Genomic DNA, 15923 nt, shown 5'->3' with positions numbered 1-15923 from the left:
CTTTCTATCTGCATTGCCTTCCCCAGACCTGTACCATCCAGTCTGGCAGCCACTAGTCACATGGGTTATTAAACACTGGAAATATGGTTAGTGTGGATTTGGATATGCTGTAAGTGTAAAATGTATACATTGGATTTTAAAAGAGTATAAAAATGAAAGTTTCACCCTTTTCCCTTTAAAAATGTGGCTATTACAAAATTTCAAATTATAGTACATTCATGTTTCATAATATATGTCTATTGGACAGTGGTGCCCTATGTTATGAAACATAGTTTTACTGTTATGTATTGACCTCAAGGTCATGTTGACTCATCATTTGTGAATCCAAATTTTTAAAAATATTTTTTATTGATTTCAGAAAGGAAGGGAGAGGGAGAGAGAGATAGGAACATCAAGGATGAGAGAGAATCACCTCCTGCACGACCCCTACTGGGGATCGAGGCGACAACCCGGGCATGTGCCCTTGGCTGAAATTGAACCCTGGACCCTTCAGTCCGCAGGCCAAATGCTCTATTCACAGAGCCAAACCAGTTATGGTGAAAAGTTTTAATCAGAATTATACTAACTTCAGTGAATTTTTAGGGATATATATTTATTACCAGTTATACCACTTCCAATTTTCATTTTAACTAAATTATTCTCATTGAGATTGATTTTCTTCTTGTAATAATTTTACAAAGGAAATTTGAAATATTTATCATGTTTTCTTAAGTCTCTTTTTTATGGTTTCTGTTACTGTGAAAGCCTTTTGTGGTCATGATTTTGACTACATGCAATTTTCCTGGGTTAAGTTTTGCAGATAAAACTTTTTTTAAAAATATATTTTATTGATTTTTCACAGAGAGGAAGAGAGAGGGACAGAGAACTAGAAACATCGATGAGAGAGAAACATCGATCAGCTGCCTCCTGCACACCTCCCACTGGGGACGTGCCCACAACCAAGGCACATGCCCCTGACCGGAATCAAACCCGGGACCCCCGAGTCCGCAGGCCGACGCTCTATCCACTGAGCCAAACCGGTTTTGGCTGCAGATAAAACAGTTTACTGTGTGAAATTTTAGCTGTTGACACTTATATGTGGTGCAAATCAGTTATAATAGTAATATTAATTTTAATTGGATAAAAGATCAGTTGGCCCTTGCCGGTTTGGCTCAGTGGATAGAGCGTCGGCCTGCGGACTCAGGGGTCCCGGGTTCGATTCTGGTTAAGGGCATGTACCTTGGTTTCGGGCACATTCCCAGTAGGGGGTGTGCGGGAGGCAGCTGATTGATGTTTCTCTCTCATTGATGTTTCTAACTCTCCCTCTCCCTTCCTCTCTGTAAAATAATCAACAAAATATATATTTTTTAAAAAGATCAATTGTTTATATTAATTTTGTTGTTGTTAATCCTCACTGGAGGATATTTTTTTCCATTGATTTTCAGAGAGTGGGAGGGGAGAGAGAGACACACACACACACATAGACTGGTTGCCTCCTTCACCAAAATCCAGATACATGCCCTTGACTGAGAATCAAACTCTCGACTCTTCGGTCTGCAGGACCTTCATTCTAACCACTGAGCAACACCAGCCAGGGCTATGTTAATCTCTTAATTTATTCATAAGAAAATTATGGGTCAATCTCAAATAATCCAGGATAATTCTATTATCCAAGATTGCTTAATTGTATTGCTTGTCCAATTTCTCCATGTCTTCTTATCAATGTCTTTGATGAGGCAAAGATGAAAGGGCAGGGCCAAATATCCTTAAGAAATTATTGTTATCCTTTTAGATGTAATTATGGTGCTGTGATTGTTTTTAAAGTTTTTTAAGGAGAGGTATATACTAAACTATTAATGAGTGAAATAATGTGATATCTGGCATGTGCTTCAACATAAGGAGGGGAGCCCTGGCTGGTGTGGCTCAGTTGCTTGGGCATTGTTCTGTGAACTAAGAGGTTCTCAGTTCAATTCCTGGTCAGGGCACATGCCTGGGTGGTGAGTTTGATCCCCAGTTGGGGGTATGCAGGAGGCAGCCGATTGATGTTTATCACATTGATGTTTCTATCATCCTCTCTCTTCCTCTCTCTCTAAAAATTAAGTAATCTTTAAAAAAATAATAATGAGGGGAAAATGAGTGGGAATATAGATTAAACAAATTAGGCATGAGTTTATAATTGTGAAATCTGATGATGGGTATATGAGGTTTTATTATTTAACTAGAGGTCTGGTGCATGAATTCGTGCATAGGTGGGGTCCTTCGGCCTGGCTGGCAATCAGGGCCGATTGGGGCCAATCGGGGTCAGCCAGCCGAGGAACCATGGGAGGTTGGCCAGTTGTGGGAGGTTGGCTGTTGGAGCACACTGATCACCAGGGGGAAGCTCCTGGGTTGAGCTCCTGTGGTCAGTGCACGTCATAGCGACTGGTTGATTGGTCATTTGGTCGCTTAAGCTTTTATATACATAGACTAGAGGCCCGGTGCATGAAATTCGTGCATGGGGGGTGTCCCTCAGCCCAGACTGCACCCTCTCCAATCTGGGACCCCTCGGGGGATGTCCGACTGCTGGTTTAGGATGTCCTAAACCAGCAGACATTCCTCTCACAATCCGGGACCACTGGCTCCTAACCGCTCGCCTACCTGCCAGCCTGACGGCCCCCTAACCACTCCCTCGCTGGCCTGATTGATGCCTAACTGCTCCCCTGCTGGCCTGATTACCCCCAACTGCCCTCCCCTGCCACGACCCGCCTCCTCCGGGACCCGCCTCCTTTGTGCGAGGCAGTGGAGATGCCAGGACTGGCCTCCTCCACGCCATGTGGAGCCACGGCACCCCCAGGCCTCACCACAGAGCGGCCATAGGGCCCTGCCTCCGCTGTGCACGCAGCCATCTTGTGGTGGCCATCTTGTGGTGGCCATCTTGTGATGATGTCATGTGTGAGGGTGCGAGGACCACCTAGACTTTTATTAGTATAGATTCTGCCTACTTTCTTATATACTTGAAATTTTCCATATTAAAAAGGTAAAACAATATAACTATTTGTTAAAAGTCCCTTCTTTCCTCATCATTTGTGAATCTGTCCCTCCCTCCTTTCTTTGTCTTCTTTTTCTTTCTTTCTGTTTTCTTTTCCTTCCTTCCTTCCTTTCTTCCTTCCTTCCTTCCTTCCTTCTTTCCTCTCACCCTCTCTCCCTCCCTTCTTTCCTTTATCCTCAACTATAAAAATGAAATCCAAACTCCTTACTATGTTTTCAAGGCCCTGCGTTATCTGATTCCTACCTGTCTCTCTGATCTTATCTCCTGCTTTTTTCTCTGCTGGGTTTTTGAGGGAGTAGAATATGAATGATGTCTCCTGGACCATGGCAGTCATGAGGCCTCCTTCCTCACTGTCATTTCACTCCATCTGCCTGGGCCTTCTTTCATTTCCTGCCTCAAGGCCTTTGCACTTGCTGTTCCTTAATCTGGAATCCCTTGGCTACTCAAGTATCAAATGTCACTCATTCCTCAAAAATGTCCCTTACCACTAAGGTAGTCCCTGTTTTTCTCTACCTCATAACTGTTTGGTTTTTTTAAAAATATATATTTTATTGATTTTTTACAGAGAGGATGGGAGAGGATAGAGAGTTAGAAACATCGATGAGAGAGAAACATCGATCAGCTGCCTCCTGCACACCCCCCACTGGGGATGTGCCCGCAACCAATGTACGTGCCCTTGACCAGAATCGAACCTGGGACCTTTCAGTCCGCAGGCTGACGCTCTATCCACTGAGCCAAACTGGTTTCGGCCTCATTACTGTTTATTGCTTTTATAGCTTTGTCTCCTTTTTTCCCTGTCTTCTGCCAGAATATAAACTCCATGAGCTCAGGGATTCTGTTTTTTTTGTTCATTGTGTATACTCAGCACCCAGCACAGGGTCTGGTACTTAGAAGACATTCAATAAATATACACTGAATGAATTAATAAAAATTTTAGTCATTTAAAAAATTTAGTCATTTTTAAAGGTCTGCTTTAAACCACTTCCTTCATAAAACCTTCTTTAAGTCCTTTAAGTAAGAGTTAATCTTTTACTTTACTAGGTATACAGGCACAAAAGGGAAGAAAGTTTGTTTTACTCCTTCGCCTGTTCTACTGTAGTGAAATCTAGAATGAATTTGATACATCTATTTTAAAAATATTTTTTAATTGATTTTGGAGAGAAATGGAGAGGGAGAGAGAAACATCAATCATCAATCGGTTGCCTCCTGCACACGACCCAACTGGAGACTGAACCCATAACCTGGGCATGTGCCCTCACCAGGAATCAAACCAGCCACCTTTCAGTGCACTGGACGATGCCCAACCTACTGAGCCACACTAGCCAGGGTTGATACATCTTTTTGTATTGTTTCCTTAAGTTAGCACTTTAAATTTATTATTTCTCTCTCTCTCTATATATATATATATATTTATATTATTTATTTTTTTTTTAGATTACAAGCTGCTGCTTCTAAATATTGCTTCTATGTTTCTATGTCCAGGCTGGGAGTTTAACCTCTATTCTTTTTTTTTTTTTTTAATGTTTTTACTTATTTCAGAGAGAGGAAGGGAGGGCAAGAGATAGAAACATCAATGATGAGAATCATTGATTGGTTGCCTCCTGCACAACCCCTACTGGGGGTTGAGGCCAAAACCCCAGCATGTGCCCTGACTGGGAATCCAACAGTGACTTTTTGGGTCATAGGCAGATGCTCAACCACCGAGCCACATCGGCCAGGCTCACCTCTTTTAATATCCTTTGTTTCTATGGCCTCCCAATGTTTATGACATATAAGGATGTCATGATGCTGAGATGAAGAATGACTGATTTAGTTGGACTTGCCCTCATTTACATGTCCATGCTTTGGGAAAATGCAAGTACATAATCAATTAGCTAAAATCTCCTGGAGTGAGTCTCTTACCAGTTGGGTCATGGCTCTCTTTCAAATGATACACATAACTTGTAGGCCTGAAAGCTACCTTCTCACCATTTGCTAATTGCTTTCTATCAAATATACACACACAACAATGTATTTGCCTATAAACAGAAGACAGTTTAATTATCAAAACAATATTTTAACATTTGTGTTCACTGTAAACAGATTTTAGCTCTGGAGCTACTTTTAGAAGACATTTTGTCCTCTCCCCAGTAGCAATATTTTTGGAGTGTTTCTTCCAATCAGCTTATTTGCAGAACTGTTTAAACTAACACCAATTTTACTGCAACAATTAAAACAAATGTTTCCATTTTGGAAATGTTTACTTGAAAAATAAAGATTTGCAATTCAAATGAATGGGGAGATTGTTAGTTTCAGATCTTTCCTTGGGCTGTAAGTAAAATGGATATTTATACTTTTTTTCAAGAAACATCATCTAAAATATTCATTATTAAATGTTTCCTGGGTGGATGTATTCTTATAGGACCTGTGTAAGTCCTTATGAATTATGATTGATAGCATAGATGTCCTAATTCTTCATTCTCAATAGACAAGTGTTTATTAAGATGGATCTATTATTTTAGCTACTGAAAAGCAAGTGCACAGAACCAGAGCACATCGCTCCATATCAAGCATGTAACAGTTTTATTTATGTTTTGAAAAATTATTATTGAGGAAGGAAGTTTTTATACATTCCTTCCAAGCAGGTTTATTGTTTTTTTTTTTTTTTTTGAAGGAATGCTATAAAAATAAAACCTGGTCATAATTTAGCACATAATTACATAATACAGATTTTAAAATGTTCTAAACATATGAGTCTATGAGCTCAAGGTTTATAGGGATTAGTGCTACCAATTTGTATTAAATCAGTGTTTATTTATTTATTTATTTTTTTTATTTTTGCAATTAACAATCAATACATGAGATTTATTGCAGAATGAATACAGCACAATAAAATATTTGAGAGCTACAAATAAGTCAGTAGAAAATATCCAAGTTAAAGTCACAAAAAGTATCGGCATTAAAAACATGAAAGACACAGTCAAAAAGATATTTGGGAATGTCTGGGGAAGATAACAATTTGCATTTGAAATCGCGAATCTTTTACTTGATCAGACAAGCGTCACACTGCAACTATAACTTTTCCTCATCCCTCTGAACACCAGGAGCGGCCCCCTGAAGTTTTCCCCGACCTGCGGGGTCTTCTAACGGGGGTACCGAGGCGGCGCACCTAAGAGAATGAGAGACAGACAAGGGACGCAAAGAATGGAGGCAAGACAAAAGGGATTCTGATCAAGCCTCAAAACTTTATTTTTACAGCGTTCCTTATATGTGATTTCTAGAAGGGTGGATGCCTAGGAGGGGTGGGGGCTGACCTAGATAATCGGCTAAAGTCGTAACTATAGATAAAGGGTGTGGCGGTTGAAGGTAAATCAGTGTTTATTAACGTGATTCTAATTTTATTCTGGACAATTTTTGTTGGCATTTGAAACATTCATTTAAAACAATAAAGAACTCAATGGGGGGATAAAGACACATATGTAATACCTTAATCAATAAAGAAAAAAATAAAATGTACATATTCTGGCTTAAAAAAATAAAACAATAAAGAACTGATTTACTCAGCCAATTAAATATTAAGAAGTGTGTTATCAGGCAACAATAAATAATATTTTAAAAGACAGAAATGAACCAAAGGTAGATTCTTAGAACAAGAGATGTTAATTTGTTTCATGTTTATTTCCTGTTACTGGATATAGCACAGACCTCTCTATGCCTCCTCTTGTCCTTACCTAACTAGAGAATCCCTTGACTGTAAATCTGAAAAAGACCTTCCAGAGACCATTTGATTTCCTTCTCTGCCTTCAGCAAGGAGCAAACCCAAACCCTCCAGGCAATTCACTCATGTTCCTCTTGAACACCTCCAGGGATAGAGACAACCTTTTCTGACAAAAGGAAACCTGTTTTGGTACCAAGCTACAGTAATGGTTACAGGAGTTACCTATGATTCCCAACTAAGGCAGTCTACTTTACACATGCAGCATCCCCTAATTCTCACAAAAGCCTACAAATTAGTTCTTTATTAAGTCTATTTTATGAGAAGCCCAGGCCAGAGAGAGTAATTTAGCCAAGGTCATATTTCTGGTAAGTGGCTCATCCAGGATTCATACCCAAATTATTTTTTTCATTAACTCAGCTGCTTCTCCAAAGGCAGTGTATGTATTTACCGACATAAAGGGAAGTAATAAAATCAATGAACATAACCTTAAACTTATGTTTCAGGAAATGTTTCCTTGGACAATGAAAATTATTGATGAAATAACCACACTAGATACCTGCTATTAAAAGAATATCCCATGTTAAATGATTCAGAACCTTCAATCTGGCCTCTTTTAAATCATACGTCTCTGTGTGAATAAACTGACTACAAATTCCCCAGACTTCTTTGTTATCAGTATTTCAGCCCATAATTTAGCACACACACACACACACACACACACACACACACACACACGCCTTGTAGGGGTAAAGTTCCAGATCTTTCCTTGGGCTTCAGTTTTGAGACTTCCAAATTCTCAGATGTGTGTGTGTGTGTGTGTGTGTGTGTGTGTGTGAGAGAGAGAGAGAGAGAGAGAGAGAGAGAGAGAGAGAGAGAGAGGCACTAAGGAAAAGAATAGCTGAATCACATCTAAAAGCAAATTGTCCCAATTAAAAATCTATAACAGTGAAGACAATTGGGCATTCCATCAGCCTTTTAACCTCAACGGCTCTTCTCCCCAAGCGAACCCAACCTACTTCCAACCCACACCCCCAAACTAGGTAATAAACTCGAAAGTTGGAGGTAGAAGAGTCGGCAGCTTGGCCCAGGGTCGGCTTTATTCTGAAGTCTATCGGGGCCCCGGAATCCACGGATGCTAGAGGGTCCCGCTGTTGGTTGGCGCAACTGGGGAGAGAGCGTTGTTTATCGGCAAGAGCAGGGCGGGGAGTCCGCGATGGGCCCGAACAGTCACACCAGGGTCTAGGGAAAGAGAACCGAGAGACTATTTCGAAGGTTACAGAGGCGCGCAGGGCGCGAGAAGCAGCGGCCCGTGCGCCAACTCGCTCACCGGCTCCAGGGTACCGCCACCCGAACGGGCCGGCCGGCCGCCGGCTCAGCGGAAGGCAGCGCTGCTCGGAGCCCGGCCCAGGCCGGCGCATGCGCCGCAGCTCCTCCTCCTCTCCCGCCCCCCTCCTTCCCGACGGGGCTGGGGCGGCGGCGGCCGCGGCGGCGCGGTGACGTCAGGGCGTTGGGGCAGCTCCTGTGACAGACGGAGCTAGAGCGGCGGGGCGGCGGCGGCGGCGTCTGGCGGCCGAGATAGCGAGTGAGCGAGCGAACGAATAGCGACCCCGGGGTCTAGGGAGCGAAAAAGAGAAGAAGGGGAGCGCTCGGGCGCGAGCGAGAGAAACCGCGAGCGCCGGGCCTGGGTTCGCGCCCCGGAACGGCTGAGGAGCTGCCGTTCCCCTCCCCCTCCCGGGCCCGGGCCCAGCGCGCCATCCTCCCCTCCCTCCTTCCCTCCCTCCCTCCTTCCTCCCTTCCCTCTCCCTCTCCCCCTCCCCCGCCGGTGGATGGGAGTGAAGGACGGAAGAGGCCCTGCGGAGGCGGCGGTGCAGCGCTTCGGTAAGGCGACGTGGGTCTCCGCCCTTCTCTCTGTCTTCTCCGCTGCGCTCGGGCGGCTGCGGGCCGAGCCCGGCGGCCTGACGATGTGGCTGCGCCGGTCCCCTCCCTCCCATTCTCCCCTCCCCCTGCCGCCGCCTCCTTCTTCTTCTCTCCTCGCTCTCAAAATGGCGGCCGCGGCGGCCGTTGAGTGAGACACTCGAGAGGAGGGGGACCAGGCCGGGGAGGGCGCTGCCCTCGCTCCCTTCCTCCCCGACCCGGGTCCTGGGGTGCCCGGCCGCCGCTGCTCCACCCGCGGCCCTCCCCGGGAAGGGATCGCACTCCTCCCTCGGTGACTTAGCAAGAAAAGTATTCCTGGGTAGGAAGGGCGTGGAGAGCAGGTCGCCCTCGGATCCTGGAGAAAGCGTTCGGCCCTCGTTTCCCCGGCCACGGAGAGCCAACTCCGCTTTCCCCACGCTACCCGCGGTGGGCGACGGGGACCGGGCCCGGCCCCGGGCGCCTCGGCACCCACAGGCTTCCCAGGAGTTCCGTCCCCACCTGTCCTCAGGATGGGGTTGAGGATGACCAGCCCCTTCCCCGGCCTCCCGGTGCAGTGGTCCAGCCTTTGCATCCACTGAGGAGAAGCGGCCCGACCCACCGAGCCATCTGCAGCATCCACCCACCAAATCAGGCAGGATTCCCCCCGCTCCCCAGCCACTGGCCCCTCAAACGGGAGTTGCCTTTTGACGTTGTAACCCTGAGCTTCGAGGCCCTCAGCTATTCCCCTTCATCCGGTCTCCCCATTCCTTGAGCCAACGCAGAGCCTTCTTCCTTAGCCTCCCAGGTGAGAAATGCTTAGGAGACGGTGGGCAGATTTTAACACTGACCTCTCTGAGCATTCGAGTGGACGGGAGGAGGAGGTTTTCAGTATCTTGAGGTGAGAGAGCAGAGTGCCTCGGCTTTATTTGTTGTTTTGCCTTTCTCAGTGACTTAGCAAGAAACTCCTTTGGAGGAGGGCAGGAGGTTTTCTTTTGGGGTTGGGATTTGGGTCCAATTTACATCCGTTGGTTAAGATAAGAAATTGTACTTTTTAAGGGAAGAACCAGATTTGTTGTCTCGTTCTCAATGGGCGATGTCATGCCAAGGTCTCCCCCTCCCCCTTTCCTTAAGAGGCAATCGGGAGAGAATAAAGATATTCCTGTTATTCCGACCGCTGCTTAAACACACAATCCTCGAGATTCATAACGTTTTAAAGGCTAACCAGAAAATGTGTGCCATTTTTGGTAATTATATTTTTGATGGGAAGGTGGATTGTTTTGTGTAATTTTCATTTTGAGGCTAGGGCGGAGGAGACAGTGCTTGGGCCTTTCATACCAGTAATGTCATCCCTCCCCATTTGCCACAGTAGTATTTGCTGAATTTTTATTTATTTATTTTATAGCGGGGGTTGATTGCTGCAGGGTCGTCTCTTAATCAGGAACATTTCCTGCTTATGTATGTCGGTGGTAATATGTTGAATATATAAAAAGCTTTTACTTAATTTCTGATTTGGACCTAAGGCATTAGCTAGCTTTTAATCTCATGGGGATCTTTCAGGACACAGTTTTGAAAAAATAATTGGCAGTTGCAAATTGCAGTTTTTATTAAAGCAGAGGAGCAATTTGTATTTAGGGAGATTTATTCTTTCATGTTCTATTATACATTGTTTGGATTGTTCAGAAGGGGAGGATCTAAAACAAGTTTGAAGCTGTTGTTTTTTAAAAATATAAATCAGAGAATAGAACCCAAATTTTCACAAAATATTCCTGTATATATTGATTTTGACGGAGCTAGCCCTATTTTGGCACCCTCCTGTCCCCTTTCTAAAAAAATGGGCTAATATTTGTGGATGCTATGAACAGCCATTGAGCCGAGGAGACTGGGTGGAGTAAGAGAACAGAAGCTGTGAAATGCTAGATTTAGGTTGCCCTTTCATAGCATTTTGTCTCTTCCTTATGTTTCTAAGGTTTTTTGGTACTAATTTATGCTACCACAAAGGCATTTCTCTGTAGTAAATCTTAAAATCCCGTGATTTTAGTTTCCACCTTTTTGGCAAGGTGGGAATTGAATAATTGAGGTAAAAAGCAGTGTCCTTGCTCTAAAGCAGGCACTTATTGTCTATATGTATCTGTAGATATACATACACATACATATATATATACATCCTTATTAATGTTTTTATTGTTTTAGTCAGGTATAAATTAATGAATGCCAGAAATATTTGGCAAGAATTAGTGGAAATATTGCAGAAATCTAATAATACTACAGATGTTTTCTTTTAGTTTGCATTAAAACAGTAAAGCTGTGATTTAAAAAAAATAATGAACATCAAAGAGGAGTAAAAAAGGATAAGATAATTTGTGTTAAAGGCTCTTGTGTTGTCCCCTTGAAAGGGTCCTTTCTGTAAGATGCTACCATTAGAGAGGGTAGGTTACTTTAATATTTTGTATCAAGCATTCCTATGAATTTACATCTTCAAAAGAATGTCAAATTCATGTGGTAATTGTGATTTTGGTGAGCCTTATAATAACTGTCAGTGTGTGTTATATTTTTATGCTTTTGTTATTTTTAATGTGATTAGAAAGTAGGAGGGTTCATATAGTGAGGAATGAGTAAGTTAATAATGGCAAATCACTGTTATATGTCTGACATATTCCTATCCCTAGTATTTAATAGTTATAAAAGTGCACCAAGAGCAGTGTTTTTCTTGGTAGATTATTAGTATATCTGATATTTGTGGAAACTTTTGCTTTATGTGGTGATCCATTTTAAAAATTCTTCATAATCCTATATTCATTTTTTTCCCCATATTTTATTGATTTTTTTTTTACAGAGAGGAAGGGAGAGGGATAGAGAGTTAGAAACATCGATCAGCTGCCTCCTGCACACCCCCCTAATGGGGATGTGCCCGCAACCAAGGTACATGCCCCTGACCGGAATCGAACCCGGGACCCTTCAGTCTGCAGGCCGACGCTCTATCCACTGAGACAAACTGGTTTCGGCATAATCCTATATTCATAAACTTTTAATGAAATTGGGATAGATTTCATTTTTTAGTAGAATTACTTATTGTCTGTTTCTCCAGATAAAGTAACTCCAGTATATAAGAGATTTGGATATGTATCATCATTTTTTGTTTTCTAGCTAGAACATCTATATATATATATTTTATTTTATTTTTTAAAATATATTTTATTGATTTTTTACAGAGAGGAAGGGAGAGGGATAGAGTTAGAAACATCAATGAGAGAGAAACATCAATCAGCTGCCTCCTGAACACTCCCTACTGGGTATGTGCCCGCAACCAAGGTACATGCCCTTGACCGGAATCGAACCTGGGACCCTTGAGTCCGCAGGCCAATGCTCTATCCACTGAGCCAAACCAGTTAGGGCGAACATCTATATTTTTTAATGTATATGTTTCATATGTACTGAATTACATATATAAAAAAGACAAAATATATATCAACTATATATGACTGCTTTTTGTTTACATGTGGTTCGTATTATTCATAATTTATCTTTTTTTTTTTCTTTTAATCCTCACCCAAGGATATTTTTCCATTGATTTTAGAGAGAGTGTAAGAGAGAAGGAAAGACAGAAATATCAATGTAAGAAAAACACTGATTGGTTGCCTCCTGCACATGTCTTGCAGGGCCTGGGCCAGGGAGGAGCCTGCAACTGAAGTACGTTCCCTTAGACAGAATTGAACCAGGGACCCTTTGGGCCCCAGGCGGACACTATCCACTGAGCCAAACCGACTAAGGCAATTTATCTTAAGCCTTGGAAAACTATGGAAGTTGTCAACATTGGGATGGAGATGTCTTAACAAACCCCAAACAAAATATTAGTGCAATCAGAGTGAATTTTCCAATCCTTCCAGTTCAGTTCTAAAGCAGTGAATCATGCACACTGTTGCCAAAGGGACTTGGTTTTAAACTCAGCTGGCCATGTTGGCTGTCGTTCTAAAAGAGATTTTTTTTTTAACTTGTCTTTAAGTCTCTGTTGTGAAAATATTTCATAATGACAGTAACCTGTTTTATGTACATTGAAAAGAGAAATAGTTAAGTTTGAATTGGAAATTCTTTGCCACTGTTTTGTCTTGTACAAGTATATTTTTTTACTTAAAAAGTTCTCTATTTAAAACTAATGGTATACAATATATACGTTTTGAAAAGAAAAAGAAAATCAGTTCCTGAAGATACTTAGTTGTAGAAGGCCAAATGTTTTGAGAATGTTTCTTCATGAAGAAAGATGCTGTGTTATATAAGCCTAATAGCTAATTGCAGTGAAGGCTTTTTGCATTGTTTTAGCTTTGTTGCTGGTTTGGTATGACACTTTGGCTAGTCATTTAAATGGAACTTTAATTTAGCTTCTGCTATGGGTATAATTTTTAAACTTGCCATGGTAGTTATAGCCTTAATTGATATTTGTGAAATGTTTCCTACTCATTGGATATAGACATCATAAGTACTTATTATTTTGATTAATTGTTTTTCTCTTTAAAAGATTGTGGCTTTTGGTGAAATTTACCTAGTTAGTATTGATATGTGCATTTGTCAAGGATACTTCTGGAAAAGTATCCTCTGAAGTTGTTATTTAACATTGTAATAAACATTTCCCTAGAACTTTGTAAATATATTTACTAGTAATTTGGTACTCGTTTTCATTTGTTATGTCAGCTACTTTTTGAGGTAGGTTAGTATTTTTATGGATGAAACTACTGAAACTCAGATTTTGTTTCCTAAGGTCTTGAGAATTGGTTAGTAGCTAGAATGAGGTAAATATTATAGGCACTGAACCACTTGGGTATTGCCTTGTATGATCAAGGAAACATTCTTTTTTGTTTTGACAAAATGAACTCTTTATGACTATTCATATGTTAATTTCTTTTCTAAAATGGTGAAAATCAGTGGTGTTTATTACTTGCATCATTTAAATTGGCATTTTTCTTAAACATATGGTCTTGTATTAACTATTTTGCCTGCATAGGCCTTAGACATTTGAGTAGGAACTCTCAGAAAGTGCCTGATGTTACTTTACAGTAGTATTAAGTAAATACTTGTTGCATGCATACAGCGGTATTCAGATAGTGTGAATAAAATATTAACATATTAATATTTAAATAAGAGTATTGTTATTAAGTAGATACTTGTTGCATTTGATGGAGTGCAGGGTTATGTGAAAGAAAATGTGCTATCCTATAGTTCTTTGCAAAAGCTAATTTCCAGTGATCTCTTGGGAAGTAAAGTGAAGGAGGGAAAAGTGTTTATACTTCCTTTACGGAGACTTATGTTGTCCCAGGGAGCAGCAGCACACTTCTGACATAGTTATATCAAGACCACACAATTCCCAATGTTATAAAAAGTTAATTAATCCAACTAGACAAGTTACATTTGCGTTTTATAATTATTTGCTCTTTGCATTTTGATTATTTGCTCTTGAGCTCTTACGTGTTGACAATCATTTTTTAAAATTTTCATTTATTGATTTTAGAGAGAGAGAGAGACATGGATTTGGTGTTTCACTTATTTATGCATTCATTGGTTGATTTTTGTATGTGCCCTGAGCAGAGATTGAACCTGCAACCTTGGCATATTGGGACACTGGTATAACCAACTGAGCTACCTGGCAGGGCCTTGACAAGAATTATTATTATTAAACTTTTTACAAAATTGATTGAGAGAGAAAGGGGGGGGGGAGAAGGGAGAGAAACATTGATGTGAGAGAGGAATATTGATCAATTGCCTCCTTGTATGTGTCCTGACTGGGAACTGAGCCCATAGCCCTTTGGTATATGGACGATGCTCCAACCAACTGAGCTACACTGGCCAGGGTTTGATGGGAATTATTGATAGTTAAGTAAGGCTGTTAAGAAATTTTCTGCGAGACCGTCTTTTGACAAGAGTGAAATTAAGAATCAGAAAAATTTTTAAAGAATTTGATTTTTTGAAGGCATTATACAAAGTTTTATGTTTAAGATTTTGCACATTTTTTAAATATACTTTATTGATTTTTTACAGAGAGGAAGGGAGAGGGATAGAGAGTTAGAAACATCGATGAGAGAGAAACATTTATCAGCTGCCTCCTGTACACTCCCTACTGGGTATGTGCCCGCAACCAAGGTACATGCCCTTGACTGGAATCGAACCTGGGACCCCTTGAGTCCAAAGGCCGATGCTCTATCCACTGAGCCAAACCGGTTAGGGCTGCACATTGTTGATTAATCCACTATTTTTTTAAAAAATGTTGAATCTTTATTTTTTAATAGTTTGTTTTTTAGACAGAGAGAAAGAGAGAGAACACCATCCATATGAGAGATTAACATCCATCAGTTACCTCTTGCATCTCTTACCAGGGATGTAGCCAGCAACCTGGGCATGTGCCGTGACTGAGAATTGAACTGACAACCTTTTGGTGCACAGCACAACACCCAACCAACTGCCCAGGGTGATTAATCCACTTTTAATCTGTGGCAAAGATAGAAGGATATTTTATACTAGTGTTTTGTGTGCATAAAGAGTATATTTTTATTCATCTTCGCAAAAGAAAGAAAGATATGGATAATGAGTCAAGTTTATTGATTAGTTTTTTTTAAGGGTAAGAAAAAGCTATACATTTTGCATCATCTGAAAATTAAAGCTGTTGACTAAAACTGTATATGAATATTTTAGATTCTAATCCTAGCTCCACAATTTATCAGCTATGTGCTTTGAGGCAAAGCCTCAATTTCGTTATCTGTAAATGGATAATGTTGACAATATCTAAGTTATAGGGTGGTTACAACTACTGCATGATAAAAGGCCTGTAAATCCTTCAGTAAATGTTTTTTATTGTTGAAGACTTTTTTAAGGAAGAGAATTTAGCATACAGTTTAAGCATATAAATATGGTCCTTACAGTTTTAAGTATATTTCTTAAGAATTAGTATTGGCGATTCTTTCCCCTTTGGTATCAATTATATGTATCCCAGGGATGGCTTCAAAGTTTCTTAGTAGACAAGAAGTTCTATGTAAATCAATGCCAAATGGAAAATTTTCATCTATATATATAAAAAACCCTAACATGCAAATAGACCGAATAGCGGAACAACTGAACAGCTGGTCACTATGACATGCGCTGACCACCAGGGGGTGTGCGTGGAACATGGTGGGTGTCGGCCGTGGCGGGATGGTAGAGCAGGTCAGCGGGGCGCCAGACCAAGGCTGGACGCTGGTTGCTGTCATCAGGGCGAGCCTCTGGTGGATACTGAAAATTCTTTGCTCCAGCGCGCTATGGCCCCACCTGGTGCTCATACCTGCTGCCGGCGCCAGAGTTGCCACTCGC

The 15923-nt window shown here is 41.4% G+C and overlaps 1 protein-coding gene across 6 annotated transcripts in view; it reads left to right on the top strand.

Moving 5' to 3' along the window:
- The first annotated feature begins 8226 nt into the window (after positions 1-8226).
- PAFAH1B1 (platelet activating factor acetylhydrolase 1b regulatory subunit 1) overlaps positions 8227-15923 on the top strand; it is a 63107-nt gene continuing 55410 nt past the window's right edge. For 3 of the 6 annotated variants that reach the window (XR_008554665.1, XR_008554666.1, XM_054708800.1), the window contains exon 1: positions 8227-8582. The gene's annotated coding sequence lies outside the window, so the exon portion shown is untranslated. Of the gene's footprint in view, positions 8583-8934; positions 9403-15923 lie in introns of those variants that run through there. The other 3 variants (XM_008147901.3, XM_054708796.1, XM_054708799.1) reach the window with 2 other exon arrangements.

Source organism: Eptesicus fuscus, chromosome 20, assembly GCF_027574615.1.
Source record: "Eptesicus fuscus isolate TK198812 chromosome 20, DD_ASM_mEF_20220401, whole genome shotgun sequence".
NCBI classification, from domain to species: domain Eukaryota; kingdom Metazoa; phylum Chordata; class Mammalia; order Chiroptera; family Vespertilionidae; genus Eptesicus; species Eptesicus fuscus.
This window is presented reverse-complemented; position numbering and strand designations above follow the sequence as displayed.